This window comes from Antechinus flavipes, chromosome 2, assembly GCF_016432865.1.
Source record: "Antechinus flavipes isolate AdamAnt ecotype Samford, QLD, Australia chromosome 2, AdamAnt_v2, whole genome shotgun sequence".
In the NCBI taxonomy this organism is placed as follows: Eukaryota; Metazoa; Chordata; class Mammalia; order Dasyuromorphia; family Dasyuridae; genus Antechinus; species Antechinus flavipes.
Window position 1 is genome coordinate 517,876,780 of NC_067399.1, and position 13,889 is coordinate 517,890,668.

Consider the following 13,889-nt stretch of genomic DNA (forward strand, 5'->3'; position numbering starts at 1 on the left):
TTGGGGTTTTCTTTCAGATCCTGGAGTACTTTGCCCTTTCTTTCTTTAGCTATTTGTATAAAATTGAGGCAGGGAAGGTTAACCCAGAATCACACAGTAAGTGTCTGCAGCTACATTTGAACGCAGGAAGATGAGGTGTTTTTTTGACTCCAGGCCCTTCTTTCTATCTATTTCTCCCCCAACTGCCTCTTCATCCCTAGAAGGTCTCAATATAGCCCCACCCTCCAAATGTTACATAATACACAGTCAAAAATCCAGGCTCAAATTTGTCAGAAAGTTTCTTTTCCTTCCAGTAGGTTATTCTGTATCCTCTTCATCTTTGCCAAGTACGGTTTGTGCTTTTTGTCACAGCCAAAATACCTTCTGATGGGCCGCTGTGATACAGAAGTTATGTCCTCTCTAGGTCCATTGTACAAGTCATACAAATGGTCACCTTAGCTAAACACCATCTGAGTGCCATAAGGGACACTTATCAAACAAAGGATGGGAGATTGCACAGGCTCAGCTCTTCAAATGTAACCTGCTTTTCTTTAATGAGGAAACACAAAAGGATATGTGGTTATATTGACACTTTCTTAATGAAGGGGAGGCTTTTGGTAAAACTGTGCAAAATCAAATGCTGGCTGACTTGAGACAGACTCTGGACTAATATCAAAAGAAAGAGGAGCTTTCATTGATGGGTGCAGCCTTTAACTTCATGGGCAAAACTCAGGATTAAATGCAGGGCATAGTGAAGGCCAACTATATTCACTAATCACTCTCACCACAAAGGAGACAGCCTCCATTGCTCACTGACATCAATAGGAATACTAAATCACTCCATAGAATTTCGGCTTATTCCTTTCACAGCAGGACCACTATTGTCTCACCTCGTCTTTGAAATCCTGGAGTACTGACTACCATTTGGTCCAGTTATAAATGAATGACTGTCTAAACCAACAAGTGGTAAATCTCTCTCGGTGATAATTTGATTTAAATGAGCTTACCTTGGAAAACAGACCTCTACTCATGCTAATTACCATAAAGCATCAGCCTTATTTGGAGATTTGCATAATTACATGAGGGAATATGAAGATGTTACTGTGAAGTTGCAACCTGTGACTTGTGTGTGTGTGTGTGTGTGAGAGAGAGAGAGAGAGAGAGAGACAGAGAGACAGAGAAAGAGAGAGAGAGACAGAGAGAGACAGAGAGAGACAGAGAAAGAGACAGAGACAGAGAGAGACAGAGAAAAAGAGAGAAGAAGGGAAGAAATGAGGAAGAGGAGGAGAGAGAGAGGAAGAGAAAGCAATTTTGTGTATTATGTGCATATGTGTATAAGAACAAAAAACAGTAATTTCACCTTTCTTCCCTACTGCCATTTCAATTCTGAACCCAGATTGTTCGCCATCAAACTTATAGAAACCGTTTTGGAGATACCATCCTTGAAATTTTCTCTCCTTGACTTTTATTTAAGCACCAAAAAATTATGAGACTTCAAGGTAGGCATAAAAGTGGGTCACAGGGATATTTCTGAATTTAGGATTAAAGATAAAGGAGATTTTGACACACCAGAAACTAAGAGGGAGAGCAATTGAATTAGTTATACTTTGGAAAATAAGCTTTATCATTTTTTTTCATTTAGTACTCTGAAACTAAAGAAAGAGTTTCACAAAAGAGCATGCTCTGAATGTTATACACACTTTTGGCTTTTGGGGAATCATGTTTTTAATGAGTGGTTAGGAAAGGAAGATGCAAAGTAATAGACACCTTTGATAAAAGTAGATTTAAATAATGATGGCAAACTCTTTCCCTGAAACAGTAATCAGTCAGTCAACAAATAATTATTAAGCAATTGCTTATGCCGGACACTGTGCTAAGAAATACAAAAAGAAGCAAAAGACATTCCTACTTTCAAGGAGCTTACATTCTACTGGGGGACATTACAAGTCAAGCAATATTTAGCAAGAAGCTATGTACAGGAATAAATAGGAAATAAATACGAGTGGGAAAATTTGAAGATTATTGGAAAAGGCTTCCTGGAAAAGATGAGATTTTTAGTTGGGCCTTAAAGGAAGTTAGTGAAGCCAGTGGGTGGAGATGAAGCAGGTGAGCATTCCAGCAATGGGGGACATCCAGAGACAATGACTAAGATTAAGAAATGGAATGATTTTTTTCATGGAACAACCAAAAGGTCAGTCACTATATTAAAGAGTGCTTATCCTTGCTTTGAAGGAGATGGTTATGGTGAATTTTGAATGCCAAGCAGAGAATTTTGTACTTGATCCTGCAGGTGATAGCTACTAAAGTCTGTTGAGTAAAGACAGAGGTTAGGGGAGATGGCACTGTCTAGCTTGCATTGTAGGAAAATCGCTTTGATGGCTGAATGATGCATGGGGCATGAGGGGATGAAGGACTCAACTACAATGGTGGCAATGTCAGAGGAGACAAAGGACTATATGCAAGAAATGTTGCAAAAAAAAAAAAAGATTGAGATGTAATTCTTTCCCATTCCTTGTCTCGGGTTATCCCCCATCTCCATTCCTTCCTATCAGTACCAGAGTTCTCAGAAGCAAAATGTGACTTAATATGCTTGCCATGTGACTTTGTAGATGGCAGTTCACCTTTAGCCAATTTGGTTTCCTCATCGGAGTTCCTTGTACTATCTACCTCATAGGCTTTAGGGTCAAATGATATAATGTCTATAAAGTGATAAACCTTAAACCTCTTTATAAATATGAACTATTATTTCCTGGCCCGATTCCATGCATGATGAACAGTCCCTAGAGAAATATGACTAAATTGGTAAAGGATATAAGGAGATCCCAGTGATGCTAAATTGAACCACCATGCCGAAATCCCCAGCAGTGGGATAAGGACTTTCACATTACTAACATATGATCTATGTAGGAATTAATACTTAAATTCAAGTAATTTTTCCCCTATCCAGTCATATACTTATGCTATATCACTGTACTATCCTTATTCCTTATATTATAGTATGAACTCTCTACCAGAATAAAACTTTTAGAGCTCTCCTTTCTCCCTGAACTTTGAGTAAGGTGCCAAATCAATAAGTATCTATTAAGTGTTTAGTAAATTCCAGGCATTGCGCTAAATATTTGGGTTATAGAGAAGAGAAAACAGCAGCTTCTGTTTTCAAGGAGCTCACGTTCTAATGGCAAGCAGAACAGCAGATACAAAGGGAAGAAGTCACTTAACTTTAGTTTGCTTCATTTTCCTCAACTGAATAAGGATGATAATAACTATCTCCCTCACTGATTTCTTGCATTTTTAAAGCACTTAGCACAATGCCTAGCACAAAGATGATGCTATATGAATGGCAGCTATTAGCATTAGCATTACTATTGCCATATTATATAGAATATATAGAAAGTTCAAATCTAAAATCTCAAAATTAGGCCCAAAAAGTTAGAGGCCAAATTAAGGGAAACCTGAATTGACATAACCCATTTGAGAAATCTTAGCAGTTAAAGGATACAAATTCTCTGATATGAAACCAGGAAATAGGAAGGGCAGGGTAGTTATTTAATAATAATAGTAACTAGTAGTCCAATAATATGTTGAGGTTTGCTAAGCAAACCCTTGCAAAATTTGTCTAATTCTATTCTCCCAGCAGAATATCATCTGGCAGACAAGTATCACCATCATCCTCATTTTAGAGTTGAAGAAAATGAGACAGATAGAGGTCAAGTAACTTGCCTAGAGTTACATACCTACTAAATGTCTGAACCTGGATTTAAATTTAGATCTCCCTGATTCCAGGCTCAGCACTCTATCCACTTTGCCTCAGCTACAGCCTCAAAATGAACACACTGGAATTCAGATGCTGAAAAGGTTACTGTAATCTTAGCCTGAATTAATAGAACTTTAATGTCCATTTGGGACTATACCATGGGGATGTTTTAAGAAAGAACTATTTGTTCAGAAATATTTATAGTAACATTATCTGTAATTGTAAACAAGCAGACAAACCAAACAATAATTCAAATGTCCAACAATAGAAGAATAGTTAAGTAAGTTTTAGTGCATTCATATAATGAAATAATATTATGCAATTAAGATAGTCACAGGATGATTATTTTTTTAATTTTATAAGATACTTATAAAGGCATAAAGCCAAAATTAGAAGGAAAAAAAGCAGAACCATAGAAATAGAGTATATATTAGTTATGAGTTTTTCAAAGTTTGATCCAAAAAATCCTAATAAAAATTCAGAATGTTTGATATTATGGATATTTTAATGTGTTAAAAATTGACTTACCCCAAATGTAAATTGTTATAAGTTTAATTGGTCTTTTCAATTTTTCCATTTATGACAAATCCTCAATAATAAATAAGAAATACAACAGGAAGACCTCATAAATTAAAATCCCTGTTGTTTTTCAGCCTTTAGAATACTGGGACCATTTCCAACCCCATTTTGGATTGTTTTATTTCTGTTATAAAATCCCCAGCATCCCGCATAATGCTTGGCACATAGTAGGCATTTGTTGAATGATAGGTCTTTTCTGATTGATGGAGTGAGAGAAATTAATAAACTTAATAAATTAAAGAGGAGGGCATGCAGAATGAGGAAAGCTGAGAAATTACATCATGGGGAATAACATATTTGGAGCAACTGGGCTTGTTAAGCCGGCGGAAGAAAAGACTTAGAAAAAATATGATTGTTATGTTCACATAATTCAAAAATTAACATGTATATTTATTCTATCTTACTCCAAAAGTAAAAAGCAAAAAACAAAAGATATTTAGAGGAAGATTTAGAATTATTATCCAAGAGGAGCACAAATTGCTCTATAAAGAAGTAAGCTTCCTGTTATTGTATGCATTTAGTCAGGACTTTATCATCAATACTTTTTTTCAAGATTATTTGTTGTTCAGTTGTATCCAACTGTTGGCTTTTCTCATCAAAGATACTAGTGTGGTTTACCAATTCCTTCTTCAGCTCATTTTACCTGAGGCAAACAGGGCTAAGTGACCTGTGTAGGGTCACACAACTAGTAAGTGTCTGAGGCTGGATTTGAACTCAGCTCTTCCTGAGTCCAGACCTGGCACTCTATGCACTGTGCCACCAAGCACTGTCCCAATGTCTTCATTGGGAAGGAGTTAAAGCCCATCCATCTCTAATATTCTAAGTGAGAAGCAGTATGCTATCGTATGGCTTTATTACTGTCACTAATTATTATTATTATTATTGAATGAATTCTCTTTGAAAACCCTTTCACATTTTCATCAGCTACTGCAAATTGATGCACCATATAAGCATACAGGTGGAGTTTCTTGTTATATTCCTGTATGTAATTAATGAGCTTGTTTCCATGCTTTCTGTTATGCTAATTAAGAAAATTCAGTGTGTAAAAGATAATTCACTCTTGACACGTAAAACTTAAGCATTTTCTTAGTCCCTACTGCTTGTCATTGCAGAATTTTATAGCATAATTATGATATCATATTTCCATTATTCCAAGTGAGCCATATAAACAATTTCCAGCAGTGGTTTACCTCACTATTTGTTGACATTTGGTTTCTCTGGAAAATTCTTCCAGTATTTTTTCAATTCCTTTAAAATTATGAGAATAAACAAGTAAAAATAATGTCACAATGTCTTCACAATTATGTCTTGGATGGCCCAGTGTTTCTCTAAATTCTAGCATCCTACTATTAAACATACACATAGAGGTCTGTGCTTACAAGATGTTACTGCATTATACCTGTGTAAGCATATACACAAGTGTCCACATGTAAGGAAAGCTCTTTGGTCTGTAGCATATATGTAATTTAGAAAATCCCCTACACACACACACACACACACACACACACACACACACAATCATAGCTTTACAGCTAAAAAGGGTCTTAAATATCATGCTGTCATTTATTAATGAGGATATTTTTGCCCTGTCATCTGGACATCACAAACCTACTAAATGAAAGAAGAAATATTAGAATACAGGGCTTAGCACACAAAATCCAGCTCTGTTTCCAATATTCTCATTTTCTCTCTCTCTCTCTCTCTCTCTCTCTCTCTCTCTCTCTCTCTCTCTCTCTCTCTCTCTCTCTCTTTCTCTCTCTCTCTCTCTCTCTCTCTTTCTCTCTCTCTCTCTGTCTCTTTCTGAATAAATACACAATATAGTGTGACAAAGAGTCAGACATGACTGAAAATGACTGAACAATAAAAACATATGCAGAGATATAGATAGAAATAGAAATATATATATTATATACAAAGACATGAATTTCTGCTTCGTGTCAATGTTTTAACCCCAACTAGGGCATTTGTGCCTGGACTAATTATTGAAGTCCAATTAAAAATGATTAAAGATCTTTCCTCTCTTTGCCAAACCTCAGGAAGTGTTCTCTTTGTTCTCACCTATTTAATCACCTTCGCAAGTCATTTCCAATCTAGTTATAGTACCTTTGACACTTCCAAAAATAGCCTTTTAATTCTGCCCAGTAATATTCTCTTTCCTTATCTCATCTAGCACTATCTTCTGCTTTATTAGATGCTATCAAAAATATCTGTTTCAATTACTTAAATTCATAAAGACCTGGCTGTTGATTTTGCATTCCTTCACTCAACCAACTATTTCTTGTCAATTATTTTCAGTGAATACCATTCTGGGGGCCCAAAGTCCAGAGGTCCCTGGGTTCTAAGGAGTCGATATATATAACATAAAATGAAGAAAAAAAATTGATACAATAACCTTGACAAAACTTCCTTTCCTCAAGCAAATACTCCATCCTCCAGCAAACAATACCATAACCACCTTGTCCCACAATCCTTAGACCAGACCACAAAGAAAACCCTGTTCCTGGGGAAAAGAGGCATGGTTCGACAGAGACAAAAAAGTAGGTATTACAGATGTGGTCTGACAAATCAAACAAGTTTGCTTATTCAATCATTTATTTATTCAATCTATGAAGAAACATTCTCTATCTCTGTCTCTGTCCCTATCTCTGTCTCTCCCTCCCTCCCTCCCTCTCTCTCCTTTCTTCCACCTTCCTTTCTTCTCTCTCTCTTTTCTTTTCTCACTCTCGCATTTTTTCCTTTCCCTCCCCCATTTCCCACATGCATAACATTTATAGTCCTTCTCTTCCCAATGAATCATCTAAGCACAACCTCTAGAAGATTATGAGGAAGAGCTCCTTAAGGAGACATTAATAGCATCATTCATGTATAATTAGTAAAAAGGAAAGAAAAGGAAGTCTTTCTTTGTGCAGATTTAATATAGAACTTTCCTTTCAATTGCTTGTGCATCTGTTCCTCAATAAACTTATAAATATATAAAGCAAGTTTCCACATACCTTCACCCCCATACTGCCTTGTATCCTGTAGAATCAATAATCAGTACTACTCAGAGAGGAGAATTAAGATAATTAGATCTTGGGCTTAATAAATAAGCTTCCTTCAGAAATACTAATAACAGCATGGGCAAAATTATTTTTCCTCAAGCAGTACCCCACTCCCAGATATCTACTAGTACTGATAATTATATACTTCTGAACCCCCCACATAAGTTTTCAAGGTCCTATTCGTGCTCAGGTCATAATTGGGTAAAAACATTAGGAAAGCAACAATTTGATGGAAAGTTACAACAGTACAAAGAAATTTTTTGTAAAAGGACCAATATAGTCCTAAGATCTTAAATTTGGAGCTTATAGGTACCTAAGAAGCCACCCAGTCAAGCAACAGGGGACTTAGGAATGATCTCAAAAAGTATGGAATCAGTCAATAGGATGTCTACAATCAGTTGTTATAGGTTTATGCCAAATGCAACCACATCTTTCCTTCACTTATCATACTTCTCCCACCATTATATAAGTTCCTATCCTCCCCATTTACCTAAGCAAGTGAAGATGAAATGATTTGCTCAAGATTACATGGGTAATGTCAGAGATGAAATTTAAATCCAGTCATCTGACATCAAAGCTCTTCTTATTATACAATGTTGCCCACCAAGGAAGGGTTTGACCAAAAACTAATTGAGGTAAAGAACTATAAAGTTTAGGGGCTTTTTCCCTATGGGGCTTAAGAATAATTCCAAGGATTCTTGCTAATAACAAAATAAGCCCTAGTTACTTGAATGGCTCTTGGGCTTTTTTATTTTTGCCATACATCCAGGATGGCTGATTGCCCCCTCTTCTGACTGGAATAATTTACCTGGATAGCTGAGTACCTCAACTAAACACTGCAGTGCTGCTCATATTTCATTGTCATTTTTGTCTACATTGCATCTTTCTCTCATTCATTCTTTATAGCACAGAGTGTCATCTAGAAGTGTTCTGTAGCTTGCATAAATGAGTTTCGAATCTCTGTGCTTTCAAGAGGGCTAAAAAAAACCAACCCAGACAGAACCTGGCATATGGTATATCCAAAGTGTGAAAAGAACATTATGCATATATATGCACACACACATACACACAAATTCACTTTCAGTGTACTTACCACATTCTCCTCTCACTCATAAGTGCCATATTTAAGAAGAGCTAAGGAGCTCAACTATAGGAAAGAAAATTGCTTTTAACATTTTCTTTTTCCAGGTTCCTGAAAGATATTATAAGAAAATCATACCAAGTATACATCTTACGTATTATACACAGCTGCATATATGTCAGGTAAATGCCTACATCTACATAAACAAGTTTTAAAAGAAGAAGAAATGCAGGCTATTTCTATGCACATAAAGTGAAAAAAGAGGATCATATAATAATAGATCTAGAGCTGGAAGAGATATTGGAAATCACCTAGTTTAATTATCCTCCTTTACAGATGGGATAAACTGAGACCCAGAAATATTAAATAACTGTATTACAAATTACTATAGGTATTTGAAGAAAGAATAATGAGGGAATTTTCTTTTTGTCCCTAAAAATTAAATTTATTTCTCATTTCATGTTGGATTCAGGCCAGTCACAGGAATAGCTGGGAGGGAGAGGAAGACTTTGTCTTATCTCCTCTCTCTTTCTCTCTGTCTCTCTATCTGTCCCTCTCTTTGTCTCTCTTTCTCTCGTCTGTCTCTTTCTGTCTCTTTCCCTCTTCTCTGTTTCTCTGTGTTTTAGCGTCTGCCTGCCTCTGAAATATCATCTATACATCCATAATTTCAGGGAGAAGTTTTGGTATTGTACTTCAAATGCTGTTTAGACATCTCCATGCCTCACTAATATCTAACCCATGATGTCCTGAATTAAACTTTTAATTTACCCCCTAAAGTTTTCCCCATCTTCCATTTTTCTTAGTTCTACTGATGGTACCATGATTGTGTCAGTCACCTAGTTGAATCATTGGAGTCATCATTGTCTCTTTCCCCTTTCATTCCTATATAACTAACAACTCCATAAGTTCTGTAGACACTCATCCTCCATGCTATCTTCTGAATCTGTGACTCTTTTTCATTTTGCATATTGTCTTTGTATCCGAAGTACTTCATATATTATCTGACACATAGGAGATGCTTAATAAAGGTTTGTTTATTGATTGATTCAGGAGCCATGATAGGTATTCACCTTCTCCCTAATTGAAAGTAACTCATACCTCCTAAAATCACTTGAAGTATTTTTTCTACATCTCTTTTTTCTAACCATTCCCCACCTTGGATCATTCTTTTGAAGCAAGTTTGTATCAACATTGTGTTTGTGTGTAACCATAATTCTTCCCAAGATTCCTATTTCCCTTTCCAGAGAGCTATTGTAGACAACAAATATTAAAAAAAAAAAGGAAAAAAATGCATAACTGATTGATATGTTGAAAAAGCAAAAAAAAAAAATGTTTAACATGCAATACTTGTAGATCTCTTACCTCTGCAAAAGGGTGGGATGGAAGTATAGTCTAATTATTTTAGGACGCAATTAGAGTTAAGTGATTTAACCCAAGACCACATGACTAATAAGTGTCTGAGGTCAGATTTGAACTGAAGTCCTCCCAACTAAAGGGCCAGTGCTCTATCCACTGTGTATTCACTACCTCAATATTTTTTCTACATACTTTTTTGTTATAATTTTGTAACATTCATCTTTTATTTGTGAGTGTTTGTGCATGTTGTTTCTTTCCATTTACATTGCTATAAATATTGTATATTGTTTTCTTGTCTCCTAACTTCACTGTTAGTTCATATTGTTTTCTTCATGGTACTCCATATTTATAACATTTATAATTTCTTACATCACAGTAATATTCTGTTATATTCATGTGCCACAATTTGTTTACTCATTCCCCAATCGATGGACATCTATTTCATCTTTAATTCTTTGCTATCATAAACAGTGCTGCTATAAATATTGCCATATATGTGGGAACTTTCTTCTTATCAATGGTCTCCTTGGAAGATATATTTTGTAATGGACTCTCTAGATCAAAAAATGGTTATGACAATTCACAACTCCACCAAAAGTGTACTAGTTCCTCCAGTAAAGATTCTTTCCATTTTTGTATCTTTAGCAATTAGTTACACATGACATTAAAACCTTAGGGTTGTTCTGATTTGCATAGATATGCTATTTATTTTTGTTGGTTTATTGTGTAGGCTAAAATTTGGATGAAATTATTCATTGCTTTAATTACTAGTAGCATTTTTCAACTTTTCATAGGATTTTTTAGGCAACTCATCATGTCAACAGCAAATGGGATAATTTTATATTCTTTTCACTTATCTGTATGTCTTTAATTTCTTTCTCTTCCTAACTGATACTGTTAACATTTCCAAAATTATATCAAATAATGTGGGAAGAATAGACATCTTTCCTTTACTCCTCTGTTTATTGGGAAAGTCTATTGTATCCCTATTACATATGCTGTAATATATGTAGATATAATATAATATATGTAGATAGATATATACTTTTATGATTTTAAAATGGTCTCCATATGCTTGTAATTTGTAGAGTTTCTTTTGCATAAATGGCTGTTGTACTTTCTCAAGGGCTTTTTATTTGTCTATTCATGTAATTACGTAGTTTGGGATGTTTTTGTCTTTAAAGTGATCAATTATGTTGATAGTTTCCTAATGTTAAACCATACTTGTATCCTTGGTAAAAATCCAATTTGATCATGATGAATGATATCTTGAATGAATCTCTGGAGTCTGACAAGTTTTATTTAAATTTTTTGTAATCAATATTCATTAATGATATTGATTTATAGCTTTTCTTCTATGCTTTATACTTCCCTGGTTTAGGTATTAGGACTAACTATATTTGTTTCATTAAATGAATCTGGTTGAGTGCTCTCTTTCTCAATTCTTGAGAACAATTTGCATTATAATGGTACTAATCATTCTTTAAAAGTTTAATAGAATTTTTCTATGAGTTCATCAGACCTAGGAGTTGTTTTGTTCATTTATTTGTTTTGTTCTTAATTTGATAGTCCCTGCTATATGCAAGGTTTCAAAAATAAAATGAAAAACAATCCCTGCCTTCCATCCCCAAAAGATAAGAATGTATGAAAGATTTGAATATATAAGGTCATGTCATAAAAGACTTAGAAGAACTAGGTTAGGTGCATGGCTGAGAGAATACTTAACCAAATATGAAATAGAAGATATGATGAAAGATAAAATAGAACATTTTGATTATGGGATATTTTAAATGATTTTCATAACCATAATCAAGACAACTAAGACAAAAAGAAGAATTAGTAGAAAATTTTTGTATTAAATATCTTTGATATATGCATTTGATATCCAATGTATAAAGAGCTATTATACATGTATGATTAACAACTATCCTTTTGATAGATAAAAGGTCATAGGATATAAATAAATAGTTTCCAAAAGAGGAATTGCAAATTATTAAGCACTGAATGATAGAATGTTCCACATTAATATTAAAAGAAATGTAAATCAAAATATTTCTGACATTTTATCTTATATTAACAAATTGGAATAAATAACAAAAGATGAAAATAGTTAACTTCAGTGGCACAGTGGAAAACAGGCATGCTGATACCCTGTTAGTGGAATTGTGAATAAGCTCAACTATTCTGGAAAGCAAGTGGGAATAGTGCTAAAATGGTTATTAAAATGTTCATAGAGTTTAAGCCAGAGATCTTACAATTAGGCATACCTACTAGGGAGAATGGATAGAAATAAATGTTCTATATATACCAGAATATTGACAGCAATACTTTTTGATAGCAAAAAATATTTGAAATAAATTACATGTGCATTGAGTGGGGAATGCCTAAACAAAAAGGATTGCATGCATATACGTGAATATTACCATACCACAACAGTGAACATGTTTCAGAAAACTATAGAAAGACTTATGTGAACTATTGCACAGTAAAGTAAGAAGAATTTGGAAAATAGTATCCTCAATGTCTACAAGTTAAGTGGAATAATAAATCTTTGATTTATAATGAACAATTTTGATCCCAGAGCAGAATTGAGAAAATTTGCTTTATTGAAGAGAAAGTTAAGTTTCAGGTATGGAACACTGTGTGTATTGTATGATAAAATCAATATGTCCTTTGATTTTGTTGAACTCTTTTTTTAAAGATTTTTTTTCTAAGTCATTAAAAAAGATGACTCTGGGAAGGAGGAATATTCAGAAATTAATATGATCTAGCAGCAAATGGTATTGATATTTTTTAGAGAGAATTTTAAAAAGTCTTTGGTTTCAGAAACTTAACAATTGAAGAGTGACTAAAACCACATATAAACTTTAGCTAAGTCAGTAGGAGAGGATGTGAAAGGACATTGATTACTTTTAAGGCCAGGAAAATTTTCCCATAGCAGGCAGAACCCAAACTCAGACTAGGATTCTGGGAAGTAAAAACAAGGTGGAAGCATAGCCCACTTAGCAACTTATGCTGGAATATATACATATATACATGTATACATGTATATATATATATATATATATATATATATATATATATATATATACACATCTGTAACATATGCATGTATATATGTGTATGTACACACATATATACAAATATCCATGCAAGCAAATGCATATATATATATACATATATATATATTTTTTTTTGTAAGTATATACACAGAGAGACTTAAGCAAATAAATAAGACAGAATCTGAAGCATGCTGGTACATGTTTAACAACCAGCTCTCTAAAAGAAAAAAAGATTAGGTATGACATGCTTTTGCATTTAATCTCCATTGTTAACATTTTCTCCATTATTTTCTTAAGTCTAGAAAGTCAAAATAATACATAAAACCTTAATTTGTAGCACTAGCCAATTTCTGAGGTATAAATGCTTACACTGAAAATTTAATAATCGGCTTTAGGATAGCCTGTAGGAGCTACTTCTACTATATTCCTGGATTGAATACTAGATTTGAGAAACAAAAAGTAGAATTATTTTATTAGAATATGGAATATAAAATGCACGAAGGAATACAGTATGACATAAGCTTGAAAAGGTAGATCAGAGCAAGATTTTATAGTTTTACTGTAAACACCAATCTATGGATCTTATATTTTATGCTAGAGGCAATAAGAACCACCATCCAACATATTTTCAAATTCCCTGGTCTGTGTATCAGATTCCCACTTCTTATGGTTCCAGACTTCCCCAGGCAGTTTCTACTACACACCGTAAATCCTTTCCATAAACTAACATCTAGATGGAGAATGTGTTGTGTGCACAAAAGTGCTGAGGATAAAATTTAAAAAAAAAAAACCAAGGAGCTTACAAATTAAAGGGGGCAAAACAATACATAAAATGAGGCTGAAAGTGGGGAAGAGAGCCAGAAGAAGGTACCTGTTGCGGGAGGAGCAGGATATAATGATGATGGTGATCTCTAAGTCAATCACATTAGCCAGCAGATGAGATGGCTGGGATTTTGAACCCTCTATAAAGAGAGGATGTGTGAGGAGTTTTGTTTTTTTTTGTTTTTTTTTTTCCCCTCCACCCTCCAATCAGAGGG